This window comes from Syngnathoides biaculeatus, chromosome 8 (genome assembly GCF_019802595.1).
Source record: "Syngnathoides biaculeatus isolate LvHL_M chromosome 8, ASM1980259v1, whole genome shotgun sequence".
NCBI classification, from domain to species: Eukaryota; Metazoa; Chordata; class Actinopteri; order Syngnathiformes; family Syngnathidae; genus Syngnathoides; species Syngnathoides biaculeatus.
In genome coordinates this window covers 29575468-29598975 of record NC_084647.1, presented here as the reverse complement: position 1 = coordinate 29598975, position 23508 = coordinate 29575468, and the positions used below count along the sequence as shown (strand labels likewise).

General features: G+C 43.2%; 1 long non-coding RNA gene across 1 annotated transcript in view; it reads right to left on the bottom strand.

Annotated features, from left to right (window-relative positions):
• Window positions 1-13386: 13386 nt before the first annotated feature.
• LOC133504357 (uncharacterized) overlaps window positions 13387-23508 on the bottom strand; it is a 40763-nt gene continuing 30641 nt past the window's right edge. The window contains exon 3 of the long non-coding RNA XR_009795936.1: window positions 13387-13508. This is a non-coding gene — a long non-coding RNA (uncharacterized LOC133504357). The remainder of the gene's footprint in view (window positions 13509-23508) is intronic.

The following is a 23508-nucleotide window of genomic DNA, read 5'->3' as shown; positions in this document are numbered from 1 at the left end:
GTAGATTATGTTATTTTCGTTTCGTTTGTTTGTAATATTTTTAACAAAAAACAGCCACAAAATCCCAGATAGTGGACGTTCTCTGTTCGGTGAAACGTATCCATTAGCAATGGCGTGTCAGAATAGGAAGCACAGCAGGCGTGGCAAATGCTGGTTGGCTGTCAGCCGGGGTCATTGGAATCTCTGAACAAGAGAGGAAGTTCGATAACACTTTTCCAATTAAGAAATGTTTCTAGGTAAAATCTGTGGATAATTTTGGCATTAAAAGAAACACTGAACCCTCATCTATTAACTTTTAAAGTGTGGTCCCATTCCTATTATTTTCGTCAGAGTGAATGATGCTCCCAAACAGTTTTAAGTTTAAAGGAAAGCTCCGGTCATTCACTGAAAAATGAAAACCCTTAATCCGATCGGTCAGTCATATGTACAGTATCTTGAAATTGTTGTTACTCCAATAGCGCAACAACAGTGCCCAGACGATTATTCAGAGAGTATCGTTCAGTACTCTATTAGTTTTTTGAAGGAACCTATCCTCAATCCAGGAGCAGTCCCTTCGATATTCATTGATTGATTTGCTGAGCAGGACAAAGGGACACAACACCCACTACTGCACACCAGTCAGCAATGCCAGTTGCGCATGTAATAGTAGTAGTTCAAGTACAAAGCGACGCAGGGCAAGCTATGCAGCGAGAAGTGATTCAACATGTCACACATAAATCACATAAATCATTTGTTCAATGCCTTCACCATCATCATATCAACACTCCCGACTTCCACCAAGTCAAAGATCACTTCATTATCACTTGGACCCGGGCCACCCTGTTGGCTGGAACAACGTTTGCCACAATATAAGGCCTACTTTTCACTGATGGGTTCAACCAGAGTTGCCTTCTTCACAGTCTTCATCGCCACAAGTGCTGTCCTAACTGCAGACTTACAGAGGACAATGGCATGAAACTCTGTCAGGTTTACCAATTAGACATTCATTAAACTGGACAAAAATGAAGCAAAGACACTAGTTCAAGTCTCGCAAGGAGAGAGGAGAGGAACTGTCTTGTACAATTCACCACTGCATTCTCTGATTAGCCTCTCCTCAGCACCTCTATTTATTTAGTTTCAAGATGCCCCTTATTTACATGGATGTTACAAAAAGGAGACGGCAAGCAAAACATAGCTGGAAACAAAGTGTACTTGTTTGTTCATGTGTGTGTGCATGTGTGTGAAATATTGCTGAGTACATGTGTGGTCATCATTTCTTTAACAGGCAGCAGTTCTAACAGTTCTGATGATTCGATGTTTTTGTTCTTGCTATCCCCTGCTAGGCGGCTGCCACGTGATCTAGAGCAGAGTAAAGCATTTCTTCACTGGCAGCAGATGTATGAAAATTATATTCACAATTATTCCTACATTTCCCCCCTGTTTATCCTACATTTGCTACCACATTTTCTAGAGCAGAGCAAAGCATGCTTCATTGCAGGGAGTGCAAAACATTCTTCATTGCAGCCACAAACATTTACTGAATTGGAACAGAGCAAAGCATTTCTTCATTACGGGTAGGAACAGTAACTGAATTGGAGCAGAGCAAAGCATTTCTTCATTGCAGGCAAAAGCTGTTACTTAATTCTATTTCCAATTATTTCTACATTATCCTTCTTTTTATGCTACATTTGCTCAAATCCTCACATCATTTGATAGATCACCCTTTCGGCTTTATTCTTCATAGTTACACTCGGAGGAAAATATAGCAGTAATTGTCAACTTCTGGATCAGAGAACAGGTCTGGAAGAGAAGTCATAACTTTATCATCGTGGTCACTTTGTTTCTAACTATTTTTTGCTTGCCGTCTCTTTTTGTGACATCCAAGTAAATAAGGGGCATCTTGAAACTAAATAAATAGAGGCGCTGAGGAGAGGCTAATCAGAGAGTGCAGTGGTGAATTGTACGAGGCAGTTCCTCTCCTCTCTCCTCGCGAGACTTGAACTCGTGTCTTTGTTTCCTTTTTTTTGTTTAATGAATGTCTAATTGGTAAACCTGACATTTACTTGGTCCTTCGAGCTGAATCTCAAGATACCTGAGGTTTCCAGGGGCTGAGTTGACGTCCAAGAAAAGACCATGGCCACGGCACTCGAGACCCTTTCCGGGACTGGGACTTGACTTTGCATCTGGAGGCTGAGAGTTGAGAAGAAGCCGAAGGAAGTAAAGACTTCTCTGGTAAGTAGGACACTCACACACTCATGAGGAATGAGTGAATGTGTGTCTGGGTGACTGCGACAGAACCAAACATTGTGAATACTAGTCCCTATCGAGTAAACAAATTAGTCTATAAAAGTGAGAAAAGGGCAAGATGTGTCCTTTACGTACTTGAGCTCTGTGAAATGTGTGCACGTGTAAAAGTGTGAGTCGAGGTTCGTTACCTCATTTGAACAGGAAATTGAGTGACAACTGTTTGAGGATGCAGAGATAAGAATTCTCCGCCAGTTGTGGTAGAAGAAGAAGTAGAGAATGACCTCAAACAGAAACTAATTGTCACCCTGTTCAGGGAGAAGTCAGTATAGTCACCCGAGGTGAACCACTGACTCCAACAGGGGAAAAACAAATAGCCAAATAGTTGATACAGAACATCTTAAAAAAAATTCATGTGTAAGGACTAGACGCTTGTAGAAAGCCAATGTCCTACTAACGTACTAACACACACATAAATTATATATGTATATATATATATATATTCGTATATATAGTTAAAATGCAGGATAAAATAAGAGAAACACACACAAAAACAGGACTCAAGATGATGTGAAAACGCCCATGAAATGTATCACATCTCACAAAGTTAAAGTCACATAATTCGTCCAGGGAATGGAAGACATGAGAAAATCTTACCACTTAAATGATGTGGAAGCACAACAAATTTGGATGACAGCAAAGTACTTTCTGACAGCAGCAGGGAGTTCAAGCGTTAATATAGCGCACTTCTGCTAGATTTAGACCAAAAAAAAGAAGAAATTCTGTCACTGGAACAGCAAAATAAAACAACAATGAACCATTTGAAGAATGTATAAATGGAATGAGTGCATGTTTTAAAGCAAACAGTGGCATTCCTGAAGATCACACTCCAGGGAGTGTATATCAAGAGCAATTCCTGCGAATTCATATAATCCTACAAAACAATGGATTAAAAAACAATGAGTTGACAAACCAACTGGCAGCCTTTAACAATACGTTAACCAAGCACCACATGCAGAAAGAGAAAGTTCACACCTTTCTGACAGAGAAAGAAGAAATTTATGGAGATTTATGTGAAACATTGAATAATAGTGGCCGCAGATGAGGAAGAGCCGGGGGAAGAGTAATGGGGAGGGTATGCAAATTTGATCAAAAAGAAATTATTTGCTGGTGTTGTGGAGAAAAATGTCACATTTCACGTGACTGCCCTAAAAACAAAACATCGACCACCGCATAACTAGAGCAGCCATCTCCCCATCAAAAATGTCACAACTAATGCTTCCGAAATGCAACTTTTTAATTTGCCCCATACGTTTGTTTGGAAGAGATGGCTTGCTGAAACTACGATTGGGCTTAATTCCCTCTCTGACAGGAAATATAGAAGTAAAAAGAAAAAAAGGAATTACTGGGAGGACAGTTAAATATCTTACAAAAAAGGAACCTAGCACTGTATTTTTGCACCTTAGATCAGGGGTCACCACCGCGGTGCCCGCAGGTGAATAGTGGCCCGCGAAGACCATATAAGGCACCCGTGGGGTATGTTCTAAAAATACCATAGGCCACAAGTTGTTACTATTATTTGTGCTTTAAATTCTGAATCTGACTTGCTTACGTGAATTAATATTTTAAAATACCTGTAATGTCATTTAATACAATAAAATATATATTTTATGTATGTGTAATGAACTGAGTCTGAAATTTGACGCAAACAGGTCACGTAGCCCTTCATACGATTGGTGCTCACGAAGTAGTAGAAGGTTGCTGATCCCTGCCTTTGATATTCCAAACAAACCTCTCACAAGAACAAAATATATCTTCCTGCAAACAGCTCGAGACATGATTGAACAACCACAAAATGACGTAGGAAGTGACTAATTGCATTTGACTATGTAGTACAAGATACTGTAAACTTATAACAGCCCAGACCAGCCAAAAACATGATTGATTATCTGTACTCAGATGGTATATCAGTCGAAGTGGCATGAACAAAATTGACTGACAAACTAAATGCATTACACAAAGGAATGGACACCACAGAATATATGTGTATTAATGTGAGAGGCGGAGCAGGAGAAGTGAAGCTTCAAGTGGAAGTGTTAGCGAGGGTGGATGACTTCAAATACTTGAGGTAAACAATAGAGAGCAATGGGGAGTGTGGTAAAGAAGTGAAGAAATGGGTCCAAGCGGGGTGGAACAGTTGGCGGAAGGCCTCTGGTGTTCTATGTGAGAGAAGAGTATTTGCTAGGATGTAGGGCAAAGTTTATAAAACAGTGGTTAGGCCGGCCATGATTTACGGATCAGAGACAGTGGCACTGAAGAAACAACAGGAAGCAGAACTTGAGGAGCGGAAATGAAGACGCTGAGGTTCTCGCTCGGAGGGAACAGGTTGGATAGGATTAGAAACGAGCTCATGAGAGGGGTAGCCAAAGTTGGATGTTTTGGAGACAAGGTTAGAGAGAGGAGACTTAGATGGTTTGGACAAGTTCAGAGAAAAGAGAATGAGTATTTTGGTAGAAGGGTGCTGAGGATAAGCTGCCAGGTAAAAGAGCTAGAGGAAGACCAAAGAAAAGGTTGATGGATGTTGTGAGGGAGGACATGAGGACAGTGGGTGTTAAAGAAGAAGATGCACGAGATAGGCTTGGATGGAAAAAAGATGATGGGACAAGCTGAAAGGAAAAGAAGAAGAAAGGAATGGACACCACCACACACGTCATTGCACAAACAAACTTAACAGGAGTGGAAGAGTTTGGGACAATTTGTATTGGTAGGACAAAATGTTCCTGATTGGACAGAAAAAGAACCAGATTTGGATTGGGACGACTAAACTGTACAGACAATACCTTATTGGACAGTGTTTAACAATCTGAGACCAGACGCTGGAGTATTCACAGTGGTATCAAAATATAACACAGACAATACTGGAAAAATAGAGGAATGGTAACAACTACAGGAAAAACAGTCACACGTGCAGTGCTACTACAAAATTTGCTCAAAGCAGTTCAATTACCAAAAGAAATAGCCATGTAAATGTGCTGTACACACATCAAATACAAAGTATCATTAGGAAATGGATATAGAGATAAAACAGCAAAAGAAGTTGCAGCCAAAACCTTTATGGAATTAGCTGACCATGCAACTAATGAAGACATACTTTCAAATGATGTGTTAAACAAAATGCAAACAACAAAGCTTACCAGCAGAACTAAAAATCTGGAAAATAAAGGTGCTACATTACAAAATGGGATTTATGTCAGCACTGATACAAAACCCATTCTACCAAAAAATCTTTTTAAGTGGGAGGCAATATTAAGTATTGGGAAGTCTCAAGGCTCAATAGGGGGAATGGTAGCACTGGTATAAAGGCATTACATGACCCATGGATTTAATTTGTATGCAAAAAAAAATGTGTAGGGCTTGTTTGATCTGTGCTCGACATAATCCACAAGGGAATGTGCATCCAAAACGTGGTCAGTTTCCTCAGGCTACACATCCATCCATCCCTCCATCCATTTTCTTAGCCGCTTATCCTCACAAGGGTCACGGGGAGTGCTGGAGTCTAACCCAGCTGTCAATGGGCAGTAGGCAGGGTACACCCCGAACTGGTTGCCAGCCAATTGCAGGCACATGGAGACAAACAGCCGCACTCACAATCCTGGCTAGGGGCAATTTAGAGTGTCCAATTAATGTTGCATGTTTTTGGGATGTGGGAAGAAAACGGAGTGCCCGAAGAAAACAATGAAGGCACGGGGAGAACCTGCAAACTCCACACAGGTGGGGCCAGGATCAAACCCAGGTCCTCAGAACTGTGAGGCCACTGCTTTTCCAGCTGATCCGCCGTGCCGCCAAGGCTAAATTTTTATGTTTGAGTGGTACCTGTGGAAACCACCCAAGGTCCCAGAAAAAAAAAAAATGGATAACTCCATGCAAAAAATAAAAGAATTTGATACACAATAGAACACACAATAGATCAGTAAATGTAAAACCACATTCGTGTGACAATAATCAGGCCATAAGAGTTGCAAATGTTCCAAAATGTGTACCTGCGAATGGAACTAGGGCTGATGTGTTTTCCAAAAATCCTAAACTCCCTGTGCAGACTTGAGCAGGTCACAAACTACAATAACTTGCCTTTGAAAAAGTTTTGAGGTTTAAGGGAGTGACTGCTTGTTTAAACACAAATTAGATGTTGAAAATTAGTTTCAAATCGCAACAGGCATTTCGGGAAAGAATATTAATCGGCTCCAAATAGTAAAACAAGCAGCAAAAAATGTGTAAAAAAATTGTGTTGTTTGCACGGGTCCACAGATATTACCGGTGCTATTACCTGATAATGAATGCAAAAAAAAAAAAAAAAAAGGGGGGGGGGGGGTTCTGTGTATCCATTAACTTCTTTTGAAAAACAAAAAACATCGTTTTCTCATGACGTGTCACCATGAAATATCACATGCATCAAAATTGATAGGAACTGGAAACAAACTGGGAAATTTATCAGCATTGATGTGGAAAACTATTTTTGTGCCATTGACATGGTGGTGCGGTATAAACAATCTTTTTGATTATTTTATTGGATGCCTTTCCTGACGCAACCCTTCCACATTTATTCGGAGAGAGAGTTCGAGCCTATCCCAGGTAACTTCGGGCGGAGGCAGACTACACCCCGGGTTTATACGTGTTTTACTGGCAGGAAAGTAGCTGTTTTTTTCTGCGTGTTAGCTAAAATGCTGGTTTGTTGTATTGCTGGATATTGCTCAAACACTCGGGAGGATTGATTTACTCTTCACACGTTTCCAAAACACCCGGTTCGTCGTGAAAAATGGATTGCACAGGTGCAAAGGACAAGAGCTTTGTAGGATCCAAATGACAGGTAGGTGTGTATTGAACGATTAAAAAAAAATTTAGTTGGGGGGAGGACGTAATCCTCTCAGAAGTAACAAAAGAACCACATCATCTGTCCAAATCTGTGTTGGGTGTCTCCCATAGCAGGTGGCACAGTGTCTTCTCATTGGCGACTGTTCCAGTGTGACAGCTGTAAATGACGTAGCAGGTAATATGGCTACTACTGGGGTGTTGAGTGAGACTTCCGCAACTTTGCACATGAATGACAACTCTCCACCCATTTTTTTCATGTTGACATTAACGTTAATAATATTATATGACGTTTTCATAACATTTTTTTTAAATATATATCGGCATGTCCGTGGCACTTTAAGGTGCACGGTCAACACATCTCGAAGCAGAATGAACAATTTGCTGCCCTCCACCTTCATCAAAAGGAACTGTCAGAGCATCAGGATATTATGATGGGACAGGGGATTCAAAATTTGAAGTTCTAATAAAATAGCTCAGAAGAAGGAATCAGCTGGCAGAACACCTGTTGCTGCCACTGTACCACCATTTCCATGTGAATCAGTCACCAAGTCGCCACCTCTGCTCCAGTCTGGCGACAACTCTCGTGACCGGAGACGTTCTCTGAAAATTCCGGGAATATCAAGCCGTTCATCACTCAGTGCAAACTCCACTCTAAGGTGTAGGCAGATGCCTTCCCCACTCACCGGGCAAAGATTGCTTTTGTCATTTCCCACGTGACTGCGGAGGCGTCGACTTCTGCTGAATGGATCCCCAATTCTGTCACACATTATTCTTGGGGATCTTTTGTGAAGATTATGCAGCAGTATTTTCAGTATCACACCAGATGGTGAGCCAGCTGACTCCCTTCTTACCTTATAACAACGACCTTTTTGAGTGAGAGAGCCATAAGCGCTCAATATTTTAAAATGTAATATCAAAAGAGCCATATACTATTTTTTTTTTAAATGCAGGTGTATTTTCACATTTATGTAAGGCCAACACTTTTTAGAGTACAATAAGTCTCAGAATTATTTTAAATCACATTGTTACGCTGCTGCTAAACAATGATGACAAAAGTACTTCTTACAATTAATGTGGCTTCTGGTGCTGCATGGTTTTGCTGATGGGTTTATAGTCTGTTTCATATGTCGTTAAATTAAGCTTCATGCAGGCGTTGAGACTTCCATCTGTTAATTGTGAACGTAATTCAGTTTGATTTGTCATCATGACGGTACGATAGTGAACAGTTCTTGCCAACAAAGACATGTCTAATTGTCTTTTATTCATTTGATTATCTTGTCTTTGATGCAAAGGTGCCAAAATGTTTATTGGCAACATCAGGTACGAATGCTTTGGCATACTCCTCATGGGTGAATGGGTTTGCATTTCTCACAGTTGCTAAAGCACCAGCAAAGCTATCTGAATTCCATTCACCTTGTTGGGTCCAAACACAGATTTGCTGCTGACTAACATGAAATCTGGAAAATAACTCTTGTGATCTGTGTTTGTCCCTTCTGCTCCTGTGCACATCGACTGCCACAGCAAACTACGGCAACCCCACTAGGACAAACTGTCTGCATCATTTCTGTTGCCTGCATGACAGGAATGACATGTAGAGTATATCATGACGAAGGCTCTGCGAGCCACATGCAACCATCAAAAGAGTCAGATATGGTTTGCAAGCCATATGTTCCTGACCCCGGCCTTTAAACAACGCAAGCGCAGGGTGTCAGATTACGCAATTGGTTTTCACATTCAAGCAACTGAGAGTCAGTGGAATAACGCGGTTGTTATTTCCATGTTGCCAGTCTCAATCCACTGGCTAGTGCCACCACAGATAAACTCATGCAACTAGGCAGGTTCAACGCCAGCTGAGGGAAAGGTGGTGCTTTTACAAAAAAAAAAACATTCATGATGGTGGCATGCATCGATGCCGTGGTTTATGGCTCTCCATATCAGTGTATTTTGTCTTTCTTTTTCTGGGCACTTTGCCCATGTATGCTTTGGTACTAAGCTGCGCCACTCGCTAGGATCTGTTGGGTATTGGATACGGAAACAAAATACCAGTTTCAAGTGACTTTGAACACCAACATAACATTCCAGATGAGATAGCGAGAATGGCAAGCTTACTGTGGATTGATGTCGGGGCGGCAAAGCAGCACAGGCAGAGGAGGGAGGGGAAGCAAAAGTGGGGACGTCAGTCCAGTTTCCTGCTCAGGCTAAAGAAAAGTCCACAAAGTCATTCCAAACCTGTAGCTCACAAATGCCAGATCCATCACCAACTAAATGAACAATCAGAAATTTCAACTTGTGGATAATCGCTGTCTTTGGAACTGCTGTGTCTTCATCATAATGGAGACCTGGCTTCACACAAATATTCCCAATGCTAGTGTGCAGCCAGCACGCCATACTGCATTGCTGGGATTGGATTGAGGAGTCTGGTAAAAGCAGAGGTGTGGTACTCTGTGTGTACAAGCATGATGACTTGTGCGACAAAAACGTGATTATTGAGAGACACTGTTCACCTGAATTGAGTACATGTCCATTAAATGCGGCCCATTTACCTCCTGAGGGAAGTAACTGCAGCCATCATCATGGCAGTTTACATCCCACCACATGCTAACACTATCAATGCCCTCTCTCTCCTGCCGTCTTTAATGAACAGCAGCAGGCCCACACTGAAAGTGTTCAAATTAATGCCGGGGTCTTTAATAAGACTAGTCTCAAAACTGACATCCCAAAGTTCCACCATAGCCCCCTGCTGCCCATCCCTCAATACACCGCCCCCAGACACAGATCCATGCCCACCACAATGACTGTAACAACCTGGCTAAGTAATGCTCTAGCAGTTTTCCAAAACGTTGTTAAAGATGTGTCATGACCAAAACACAAGACTGAACCCAATATGCATGACTCACGAGACCAAGTACAGTTCGGGGACCGTATTTATTCAGTCCAAGGTTGGTAAACAGGTAGGCAGTCCAAACGGGCAGGAGTGTCGTAATCACTAGACGGAGAACCAAGGTCCTCAATGAGGCAGGGTTCGGTGCACAGAGCATAAGCACAGTACAAGGAGTTGCGGGAACATGACATGAAAGTACAACAATCAGGCAGAGACAAGACCGCACGCGTGACAATATATCTCGACCAGTGCAACAAGAAGCAGGTGGGCGCGTCTGCTAATCAGAGCAGGTGCACACCGCGTTGAAGAAAGAGATGCCCATGATAGTTGTCTTGTTGAATGTGAAGATTTTTGAATATTTGGATGATATTTTAAGCTTTTCCCTGGACAAAGAAACTCACATAATTCAAATCCATTCTGTGTTGCAGCAGTGACTGCAGAATGAACTATATGTCAAGACAGAGAAATGTGAGAGGCACAAGGCATCTTTTTTTTTTTGGAGACTCTTTGCTGGCTCAAGTTGAAATTAAAATGGACCCTTGCAATTTTGATGCAGTGACTAATTGGCTCACTCCCACACCACACAAGGACATACAAAGGTTCTTAGGGTTTTCAAATTTCACTAGAAAGTTAATTAGAAATTTCAGTCCATTAGCTATGTCTGTGCGTGATTTTACCTCGCCACACAGACCCCTTGTGTGGGACTTGGTTTGTCAAGCAGCTTTTGAGAAACTATAATCAAGCTTTATCTCAGCTCAAGAATATTAAGTTACATCCTTATGATTATCTCTCTAAAAAACTGACTCCAGCTGAGAGAAGTTCTGACAGAGGGACTTGTGAACTGCTGGCTGTAGAGGTGGCTTTGGTAGAGTGGAGACAGTGGCTCGAAGGAGCTCAGACCCCATTTTTAATATGGACACAACACTAGAACCTTTACAATCTTATAGTGTATGTAACGTAATTTTTTTAACGCAAATTATCTCATCTAGATGAAAATATATGTTCAACTGTACCATAAAATGCTTATCTTAAATATAAATACAGTATCTAGGAATGAAAATCCACAAACCTTGACCTAGTTTCCCGCATCTGAAAAACCCCTGACATCACCGCGAGGAGACATGCTGTTGTGGGTCTAGTTTATAGTTGTGGCATTGCCTGTTGACGCTGAAGATAAACCTATTTGTATCAAGAATTCCTCAGTGATTTTAAGCTAAAGCCAATCGGTAAAAATGGTAAAAATGTGTGTTGTTCAGTTTTGTAGCAATTCAAATTATTGTGTTCAGAGTTCACATTATTTTCCCAAAGACCCAAGCGTCAGAAGATAGTGGGTCAGGTTTGAGCAAATGAAGAGAGCTAATTTTTCCAAACCCGGTCAGCAGTCTGTCATATGCAGTGAACATTTCACCCCGGACCCTTTTACTGGTGGACTCATCTCTGAGATGGATTTTAAATGTAAAAAACTGTGAAAACCTGGATCAGTGCCTACCATACAGCCGGTTCCGACACCTGAACAGATCGGTGTTGTTAAAGGGACGAAACGCAAACTGAACCTGGACACGGTTGGACAAGCTCAAGCAGGTTAAAAGTGTGTACAAATTGTGGCATGGTGGAGCAGTTGGAAAGCGTTGGCCTCACAGTGCTGAGGACCCATATTCAATCCCAGCCCTCTCTGTGTGGAGTTTGTATGTTCAACATCGTGCCTGCAGGGGAGTTCTCCAGGCACTCGGGTTTCCTCCCACAACCCAAAAACATGCAACATTAATTGTACACTCTAAATTAGCCCTAGGTGTGATTGTGAGAGAGGCTGTTTGTCTCGATGTGTCCTGCGATGGGCTGGCAACCAGTTCAGGGTGTACCCTGCCTATTACCCGTTGACAGCTGGGATAGGCTCCAGGACTCCTGTGACTCTTGTGAGGATAAGTGGCTAAGAAAATGGATAGATGGATACAAACCTTTTATTTGTTTATTTATGTGTGCAGGTTTTTTTTTTATTTTAATAAAATACTACATAGCATTAAAACAAGCAGTGTTACATACAGTCACTCACAGAATAGAAGACCTGTTTTCAACTTGTCAAAAATAATTTGGGCAACATGAAATAGAATGAAATAAACCTGTGCTTTTTCCATACATTTTTTCTTATTCCATAAACTTTTAACCTTATTTTTTTCTATTAATTACAGATGTTGCAGCAAGCATTTTCTGCACAAGAGGTTGACATTGAACCACCAGATGCTGATGCTGAATCTCCATCTTGGGTACATTCCAAAAGTTGCCAAACTGATGATGTGCCTGTTAATGAGAAAGGAACACATATCTTTCCGACAGGAGAGAGAATACTACATGTATTTCAACCTCAGGTGGCTTCAAGATGCTCATATTGACAGACCAAATAAGCATTCAGTGAAAATGTTTTGAGAAAAAATATTTTTACAGAATGTAAACATACAGTTCAATAAAAATGTGATGATTTTAGTTCTGTGGTGTATGTTTACTTCATAAACAAACATATACATCAACATTTACACGAAGACAAACAAAAACATTTTGGATGTAGACCATGTAAATCCTGTGTACTCTTGGCCATCTGCCAGAAATATTAGACACACAGCAGGATGGAAGTGGCACGCGTTTTTTTTTTTTTTCTACCTACAATGTCACAACACTGTCATGATCCTGCCGCTCCAGCCCAGGCTGTGCAGGTGCCAGCGCGGTCGCGCTAATTGGGAGGCACACACCTGCGCCTCATGCGGGCTGATTATCTCCTGTGTATATAAAGGACCCCGATGACGACTGGTCGGCCGCCAGATCGTTGAAGTTCATGTCCGGTTCCAGCACTCTCGTATCCCTGATCGACAACCCGTGTGTACCGACCAACCCCGTAAGCCTGACTCCTTTGATGCTCTTGCCTGCTCTGATCGATCTCCCATGTACCGACTCGTGCCTGCCCGCTGACCTGCTCTCTACGCCCATGTCCCAACCACCGCTGCTCCACCTGACTGCCTGCCCGATCCCCGACCTTCTAATAATAAACATTTTTCCCCGAACTACCTTGCATCTCCCGAGTCCTGCATTTGGGTCCTACCTCCGTTCCGATGGGTCGTGACAAACACCATCTTGTTTGAAGAAGCAATGATTGGACAAATGCTGCTTTTAGCAGGAACAATAATGTAAACAATTCTTTATTTTCAAAAATCCAAATTCGGCTTGACCCGTTAGGGGTCGCCACAGCGTGTCATCTTTTGCCATCTTAATCTATCTCCTGCATCATCCTCTCTAACCCCAACTGCCCTCATGTCATCCCTCACCACATCCATAAACCTTTTCAAAAATCAGAATGCACAAGGTAAAAAGCTGGGTTGATTTGGAGAAATATTAATAATTTTTAAAATAGCTCTTACTCATGTTGTGGAAAATTCAGTCAATGCCGAGACTGTTGCCTGAATTGGAGATCAGCAACCTCAAGTACACATGAGTTCAGATAGCTGGCAATAAAACCAGGTGCACTACAGTGGATGATTTACATGCACACCTGTGAAAATAATAAAAAAAATATGTTCACATTTACAAACTTCTACAGCTCAAAGACCTATATCATTCCAGTACACACAACCATCCACCCCATTTACATTTCTATTTGAAGCATTTAGTGCCCAAATAAAACCACAAGTTACCGGTTTACAGCTTTCAGTAAAAAGTTTAGCGGTTTTGCTAATGACATTTTGGGAAAATTGTGACTAAAATGGAGATGAACTGATTTCATTTATTAAAATCCTTATTTGTGAAAATACACCAACTTAGAGCAAATACAGGGCATTTGTACAATTTTAAAACAAGACCGAAAACTTCAGATATACATTCAGGATATCCGGGCCATTACTATTTATCAGTTCATGGCTAAATAAACAAAGCAACAACTTAATAAATTCTTAGCAGTCAGTGTTTCCAACACGAGGCATGTCATCCTCCCTGGGTCTGAGTACTTGCTCAGCATCTTCATCGCCAGCTATTTCATTTACATTTGAACATATGTTCTGTCTAACTGGCTGAAATTGATCACCTTTAATGCCTTTATAAAACTTGTATTCTTCACTGTCTTCGTGGGACCCTTCAGAAGCATGTTTATCGCTCGAATTATCAGAAAATTTCGCATCATTCTTCCAATAGTCGATTGGCTGCCATGATGTTTATGTCAACTTCTGACGACACGTCCCTTCTCGGGTTTTTCCACTGTGTGGTCATGATTTCCGGCGAATCCTGCAAAGTGTGATCAATTTTTGCCGATAATCGAAAAATAAAAATGTTTTCTTCATCGCAGATTTCAGATTCAAATTCACCATAAAAAAACTGTATAATGTCAGCAAAAGATGCATTGAAGACTTTACATACCCTTTAAGTTGGCTAAAAGATTTAATGCAATTTAGGATAGATGGGCACTATTCTTCACAAGATTTAATTTCATGTTATCCTATTGTCTGGCTTCCACAAATGGTAAACCAGATGCTCTATCACACATTTTCTGCAGAGAACAATCTGTGTTCAAACCCTAAAACTATTTTCCAATTGTCATACTTTATTTCTGCATTTGTTTGAAAAAATTAATCCGTGGTAAAAGAGGGCTTTGAATAATACTCGTAGCCCCGAAGATTGTCTTCAAACTGTTTTTGTCTGGTCCCATCTGTAAGGGGAAGGGTCATCCACTGGGATCACACAAACAGGACTGTATGTCACAGTGGCATTGCCAAAATGCAATCTGTCGTCGAACAGTGCATCAGCCCAATGTTAGGAGGGTTGTTATCAATTATGTCAATGCTTGCTAGGTATGCGCTGCTAACAAGCCCTCTCGCCAAGGTCCGTCATAGGAGTTCAGAATCAGAAACAGTTTTAAGTGCCAAGTGTGTAAAAACACACAAGGAATTTTTCTCCGGCTGTCGGTGCTGCCCTGTTACGAGTTGCAGAACAAAGAACAATGAACAACATAGCAACATGAACAAGAATAGGAGACATTTCTGTTTCTGCAAGATGTAAAATCTATACATTTAAGTGTGTTAACAATGTCAATTTTGCAAAGGGAGCAGTTTAAAGTGAAGAATCATAAGGTCTACAAAATATAAAAAAATAAATATAAAATAAAAAATCATACACATATATAATTATAAATATATTAATAATACTGATTGGACCAGCAGGATGTTAGTGAGTGTCCTAACCATGGCACAAGGCAGAAAAATAGTAGGTTCGCTGATCAAGAATTTAATGACTTAATGCCAGCACTTTTGGCTTTCATTGATCTGTAGCGTTTTCTCGACGGAAGGAGCTGGTAGAGCAAGTGGCCAGGATGTGGAGGCTCCAAAAGGATCTTGCCTGTTCTGGGCATAGTTTGCATTGTGTGCAAGTCCTCGACAGTGGGTAGCATGGTGCCGACAATCCGTTCAGCCGTTTTGATTGTCCGTTGCATTCTGAGTTTGTCCTTTTTTGTGGCGGCCCCAAATCAGACTCTGATGGAGGTACACAGAAATGATTGGATCATCGTTGTGTAGAACTGTCTCAGCAGCTCTTGTGACAGGCCATGCTCCCTCAGAAGCCGCAAGAAGAACATCCTCTGCTAGGCTTTTTTGAGGATGGAGTTGATGTTCGCCCCCCACTTCAGGTCCTCTGAGACTGTAATTCCCAAGAACTTGAAGGTCTCAACGGTTGTCACAAGACATTTGGACAAACAGTGGGACAGTGACACCTGTCAATACCACAATGCTAGTGGTCAGACATTTCTGTAGACATGACTGGATTACTGGCCTCTAAAGGAAATGCCACCATTATTACTGTTGTTGATAGGTTCTCTAAGATGCATTTCATTACACTGCCAAAACTCCCCTCTGCAAAAGAAACTGCCGAGTTGATGATAAACCATGTGTTCACAATTCATGGTTTTCCTAAGAATGTGGTTTCATATAGGGACCGATTCTGGCCCAGTCCGTTTCACAATTTGAGAAAACAGTTTTGCATCTTAATTGGTGGCACTGTCTGTACTCTGGGTTTCATCCTGAAACCACAGCACAAACTGAGAGGCTGAACCAGGACCTAGACACTGGGCTTCAATGTCTCGCTTCACAGGAAACACAATCTTGTACTCAGAAGATGCTTTGGCTCAAGTTCTCTCATAATTTTCTCACTTTTGCATCCACTGATCTATGACCTTTTCACATTGTTCATGGTTACCAACAATCTGTTTCCTGCCACAGTCCCCAAGTTCATGGATCCATCTGCATTGACCTTGGTGAGATGCTGCAGGAGGACCCATGAATGAGATTGCCAAATGCTGCTACACCAAGGACAGTCCTCCAAGACCATGGTTTAGTGGCACAGGCCCTGGACTATGAAGTCAGTCACTGAGTTTTGCTACCCACCAAGCACCTTCCACTCCAGTCCCGGAAGATTGCTTTTAGATTCATTGGACTGTTCCCTATCACTAAGGTTGTCTATCCCATCACCATGAAGCTTAGGCTCCCAAGGTTGGTGCGGGTCCAACCAGCATTTCATGTCAGCATGCTCTAACCTGCCTGGGAGTCCCTTTTGGTCCCGTCTTCCAGACACATTCCTCCCATTGATTCAAGGACATGCGCCCTGTTCTTTCGGTAAAGCGGCTGTTGTCGTCTCGTCGGAGTGGGAGGTGGGTTGTAATATCTGGTGGAGTGGGAGGACTGTGGGTGTGAGTAAAATTCTTGGGTGCCTTCTAGCTTTATCGTTGACCGCTCACTCAATCTGGATATCCAGATTGCACATTCTGAGGCTCCGACGTTATCATGGGCTGGCCACTAAGGGGATGCTGTTATGGTTTTTATCGTCCCCCTGCTTTGTACAGACCTGCTCCAAAGAGCATCCTCCCCACCTGTGCCTTATTTGGCCTACTTACCCAATGAATTTCATGTCATGTCTCATTCTTTCTGGTTGCCAGTTCGTTGTACCTTGTTAATACGCTCCAGTGTTCTTTGTTTCCACGTCACTGACTCATTGTAAGCATAGTTTATGTTTTGATCATTGAACTTTCCCTTTGCCTCATGTTATGGACACTGTTGCCTTTGCATATTGCCTGCTTGGGTACTGACCTATGCCCGTTTATTAAACTTTGAAATGGAGTTGTGCATTTTGGGCCCTCTCCTTTGTTCTGCCTATGACAATATCAGTGAACAACTGACAGCCCACCCTCATTCTTTCCTCATTGTAGCTGGGGATGCTGACCTCATGCTCTGTTTCCTAAACTCTCTCCAAATATTGACTCTCCAACACAGGGAAATGTCACACCCTTGAGAGGGCCTTCCAAGGTCCTTCCCCTCCACTACCTCAGTGCCTCAGACACCCCCCCCCCCCGCCATCCAAAAAAAAAAAAAAAAGAAATCATGGTAATCTTAGTTTACGAACCATAAGTTAAAGTCTGACAACAAGTTAAGAAACAGCAATGAGTGTGGCCAGATTCTCTTGAGTCACAATACAACCATGTTAAAACAGGCTGGCATCTACAACTCCATCACAGACCTTCAGGAGAACACAGAAACTGTTGCTGTCTGCATTAGCAAGCACATGGATGATGTCATCACTGTGAAGTCTATCACCGTCTGTGCTAACCAGAAGCCACGGCTGTTGAGGAAGGTCTACAGACAACTAAGGGTCTGGAAAATGGCTTTTTGATTAGAGGTAAAGAGGTCCCGAGAACAGCCAGGGATAATCTGTCCTGTAGCATCAGGAAGGCAAAAGGGAGTACTCCAGGAATACTCCCCACTGCTTCAGTGACACCAGAAATCTGTGGCATGGTATTTAGATTATTATGGACTATAAACCCTCACCACAGACCTGCGACAGCTCCACCTCCCTACTAATTGAGCTAAATGACTTCTTTACTCTGGTTGAGGCACACATCAGCACTGCTGCACACAAGACTCCACCCCACCAAGTGCTGACCCGGGACAGCATGAAAAGATCACTTAACAGGATGAACACATGAAAAGCCTTAACTCAGATAACAAACCTGGTCATGTTCTTAAGGACTGTGCAGCTGAACCCAGAGTTGTTTTCATGGATATCTTTGACAAGCTGTTTTCCCCACATTTCTCAAAGCCACCACCACCATCCTGATTGTGTTATCTGTCTCCATGTGCCCTGCAGTTGGCGGGCAACCAGTTCAGGGTGTACCCTGCCTCCTGCCCATTGACAGCTGGGATAGGCTCCAGCACTCCAACAACCCTTGTGAGGATAAACGGCTAAGAAAATGGATGGATGAATCTTCTTCTTCCTTTTCCTTTCGGCTTGTCCTGGGTCACCAGAGTGTGTCATCTTTCTTCCATGTAAGCCTATATCTTGTATCTTCTTCTACCAACTGCCCTCGTGTCTCGAGATCTGGTCTCTCGAACCTTGTCTCCAAAATATTTACCTTTGGCTGTCCCTCTATGAGCTCATTTCGAATCCTATCCAACCTGCTCACTCCAAGAAAGAACATCAATATCTTGATTTCTTCCACCTCCAGCTCCGCACCCTGTTGTCTCTTCTCACCACTGTTTTAGATACTTTGCGCTTCATCAGTGGTCCAATTAGCACATATCTGACGAGATTTGCAGCTCAGTTCTTTCTCATGGTTCTGAAATAATGAGCACCCACAAATTTTATTGTGCGACATGCATGATTGACCATACAAACATTTTGAGGAGACTTTTTACAGTGACCCATTTTCATCCAAGACTTTTGTGCAGTGCCTGTCTCACCAACACCAGTGCAACAGTCTGTCTTTGATGTTGTCTGTTCAGCATCACATATTTCTTTGGCAAAACAACCTGCAGAAAAAAGGCAGGATATAGGACCGTTTGTTTGTCAATGTCAACGCGCAACTTATTGGGCACCAACATGAGATCCGACTGTTATTTTTCCAATCTGTAAATGCACAAAGAAATACATTTTGTACGCACATACATCCCCTGCACTCTTTTTATCTCACATTGAAGTTGAACTTGTTCCAATCTCAGTAATTTCACACACAAACTCCTCCAGACATTTCTCCTCTCCTGAAGCAATACCCATCAAAACTGTGGGCTACCAGTAAGCATGATGTTGGGCTAATTAAATTGTCCTTCTGACAGGGGAATTTGCCAGCCGTTCCCAGCAGGCCCTTACAATATGTTTGGGCCTGCCATGTCAGACGGGCATCACCATTGGACCCAACACATCACAGGTGGTGATCAGTTGACAGATTTGCCCCTCTTTCACACATGCTTGTCGCCCCTCACTGTAGGCAACTCTAGAGTGGAATAGAGTCCAACCACTCTCAAGAGGACTGGTACCAGAGCCCAAGCGGTTCATGGAGGTAAGTCCGACTATATCGAGTCGGAACTTCTTGACCTCACGGAAAACCTCCGGCTCCTTCCCTCCCAAAGAGGTGACATACAATGTCCATAAAGTTCATTTCTGTAGCCGGAGATCAGAACACTAAGGTCCCTGCCTTCGGCTACCACCCAGTTCACATTGCAACCAACCCCAATGGCCACTCTCACAGGTGATTAGCCCATGGGTAGGGGACCCATATAACCCTTTCAGCCTGTGTCCGGCGAGCCTTTGAGCCCTATTTCCAGGCCTATCTGCGGAAGGGGCCCCGAGTGTCCGGGCAAGGGAAACCTAAATCCATTATTTTTACCTGTCATAGGGTTTTATGGAGCCATACTTTTGCTTGTCCCTCACCTCGAATCTGTTTGTCATTGGTGACCCTACCAGGGGCATGAATCCCCAGACAATTTAGGTCCTTGGGTCATCGGGACACAGAAACCCCTCCACCATGATAAGGTGACGCCTCGAGGAGGGGATGATTATTGCTGATGATGATTTGGTGTGTCTTTTATACATTACCTTTAATTTACTTTATTTTACTTGATTTTAACTTGTTAATATTTGGTATTCAGTTTTTACTTTCTTTTAGATCATTAATGTTTGGTACTTAGTTACTTGTTTGGTTTTGTTTTTATTTTTTTGGCTGACAGTTTTTTGTGTTTGGGTTTTAATTAGTAAAGTAAACTGATGTTGTACTTGTAATAGTAGTAGACTGATTTGGTTAGATTAATCAAAAGGGGGGAAACTGTGTTGGCAGATTGTTTTACAAATATACTGAATATTGGTTCTATTAGTTCTACCTTCAACAAGTTTTGTCCGATTGTGACTTCTAGTTTTCCCGGTCAGGTTGTTTCTCATGTGATGTTGTTCCTGCCAGCTCCATGTGTATACAACTGTATATCTTGTTTTGTCTCTCTCACTTTAATTTCATGAAATTAGTTTTAGTCTGATTTTTAGTAGCACATCTGGGAGAGGTGGGTGACCGTATTTGTGAGTTGGCAATCCCTGATCCATCCCAATGTTTCTGTTTATTATGCATCTTTTAATCTCAATGCAACTTTGTCTTTTCTGGTCACATAGTGGGTATGTCAGTTGAGTTACATCTACTTTCTTTTGGTTTGTCCCGTTAGTCACCACAGATGAACGCTCATATTTATTTTGCACAATTTTTATACCGGATGCCCTTCCTGACGCAACTCCTCTTGGGGAGTGGAGGCCCCAAGTGAGAAATGAACTCACGATCCCTGGTTCACTAAACCAATGCTCTATCCACTGAGCTATAGGATTCTGTTGAGTTACATCTAAAAAGGATATTTTTCCAGCAGTTGAGGATCATAGGCATGATGCTGTGACAAGCCAAAGTGACACCCGGATTGCTGATCTTGTCCCTATTTTCTTTTTGTAGGAGCTTGGGCGGACAGTCTAAAGGGGCTTTTTCTATTCCGTTAGATATGTTTTATTAAATTATTGTTGTTTCTATATTTTACCACGTAGTCATGCCCACCTTCCCGACATTCTTCTTCTGGGAGAGGAGCTTGAGCAAAGTCTAAATTTATCCAGAGGTTTTACTGTTCTAAAAATGATATAAATAAATAAAAGGAGATCCTTTCCAAAAAGGTCTAGGTGTCTTTCTGGAAACCAAGACACTACAGAAGACCACCGGTCACACTTTATTCCTTTGGAGTCTTTAGAGGGAGTGATGGAGAGCACACCCTCTGGGGACTCCATCATTCTGCTGGGGGACTTCAATGCCAACGTGGGCAATGACAGTGAGACATGGAAGGGCGTGATTGGGAACAACTGATCCCCCCAATCAGAATCCGAGTGGTGTTCTGTTACTGGACTTCTGTGGTCATCAAAGACTGTTTATAACGAACACCATGTTCAGATATAAGGGTGTCCACATGTCCACCTGGCACCAGGAAACTCTAGGTCACAGTTCGATGATCGAGTTTGTTGTCATGTCATCGGACTTGCAATCGCGTGTCTTGGAGACTCGGGTAAAGAGAGTAAAGAGGCCTCTTTGCTCTTTGGAGATGATGTGGTTCTTTTGGCTTCATGCGTGATCTCCAGCTCTCACTGGAGTGGTTCAACTGATCACCACCTGGTGGTGAGTTGACTCTGATGGTTGGGGAAGATGCCAGACTGACGTGGCAGGCCCAAACGTATTGTGAAGATCTGCTGGGAACGGCAGGCAGATTCCCCTGTCAGAAGCAATTTCAATTCCCACCACCTATAGAACTTTCCTCACGTCCTGGAGGAGGCAGGGGATATTGAATCAGCGTGGATAATGTTCGGCGCTGGGTGGTTGACTGGAGCTGTGCCCGTTAGGTGGTCGGTGCCCATCGTGGTGGCAACCTGTGAACGCGTTGGTGGACACCAATAGTGAGGGATGCTGTCAAGCTGAAGAAGGGCATTTTAGGCCTGTGGGACTCCTTAGGCAGCTGATAGGTACCAGTTGGCTAAGTGGACTGCAGCTTTGGTGGTCGCTGAGGCAAAAACCCGGGCGTAGGAAGAGTTCGGTCAGGTCATGGAGAACGACTTCAGGACGGCTTGGAAAAAATTCTGGTCCACTGTCCGGCTTCTCAGGGAGGAGTAGTGCACTGTCAATATGTGTAAAGTGGGGGATGGGGCGCTGCTGACCTCAACTTGGGATGTTATGAGTTGGTGGGGAGAATACTTCGAAGACCTCTTCAATTCCACCAACACACTTCCCATGAGGAAGCTGAGTTTGGGTGCTCTCAGGCAGGCTCTTCTATCTCTGGGGTTGAGGTCACTAAGGTGGTTCAAAAGCTCCTTGGTGGGAGGGCCCCAGGGGTGGAGGAGATTCGCAGAGAGTTCTTAAAGGCTCTGAATGTTGTGGACATCGGGGACAGTGCCTCTGGTTTGGCAGACTGAGGTGGTGATGCCCCTTTTCAAGAATGGTGACTGGAGGGTGTGTTCCAACTAAAGCGAAATCACACTCCTCAGCCTCCCTGATAAGGTCTATTCATGAGTACTGGAGAGGAGGGTCCATCGGAAAGTTGAATCTCGGATTCAGGAGCAATGTGGTTTTCGTCCTGGCCGTGGAAAGTGGACCAACTTTACACATTAGACAGGACCCTGGAGAGTTCATGGGAGTTCGCCCAACCAGTCTACATGTGTTTTGTGGATTGGAGAAGGCCTTCGACCGTGTCCCCGGGGGAGTCCTGTGTGGGGTTCTTCGGGAGTATGGGTTACCAAACACCCTGATACGAGCTGTTTGGCCCCTGTACGAATGCTGTCAGAGTTTGGTCCACATTGCCGGGAATAAGTTGGACTCATTTCCGGTGAGAGTTGGACTCCGCCAAGGCTGCCCTTTGTCACCGATTTTGTTCATAACTTTTATGGACAGAATCTCTAGGTGCACCCGAGGCATAGAGGGTGTCCGGTTTGATGTCCTCGCAAGGCATCTTTGCTCTTTGCAGATGATGTGGTTCTGTTGGCTTCATGCGTGATCTCCAGCTCTCACTGGACCAGTTCACTGCCGAGTGTGAAGCGGCGGGGATGAGAATCAGCACCTCCAAATCTGAGACCATGGTCCTGAGTTGGAAAAGGGTGATGTGCCCTCTCTGGGTCAGGGATGAGATTCTGCCCCAAGTGGAGGAGTTCAAGTATCTTGGGGTCTTGGTCACAAGTGAGGGAATAATGGCGCGGGAGAGCGACAAACAGATCGGTGCAGTGTCTGCATTGATGCGGACTTTGTATTGGTCCATTGTGGTAAAGAGGGAATTAAGTCGAAAGGCGGAGCTCTCAATTTACCAGTTGATCTACGTTACTACCCTCACTTATAGGCATGGGCTGTGGGTTGTGACCGAAAGAACAAGATCCCGGTTTCAAGTGGCCGAAATTAGTTTCCTCCACAGGCTTTCTCTGAGATGGACTCAGTGTCGAGCCGCTGCTCCTCCACATTGAGAGGAGCCAGATGAAGTGGCTTGGGCATATGATTCAGATGCCTCCCGGACACCTCCCTGGTGAAGTGTTCCGGGCACATCCCACTGGAAAGAGACCCCGGGGACGATCCAGGACACAGTGGAGAGACCATGTCCTGGATCTCAGCTGGCTTGGGAACACCTCGGTATCCCTTCGGAAGAGCTGGAAGAAGTGACTGGGGAAAGGGTGGTCTGGGAATCTCTAATTAAGGTACTTCC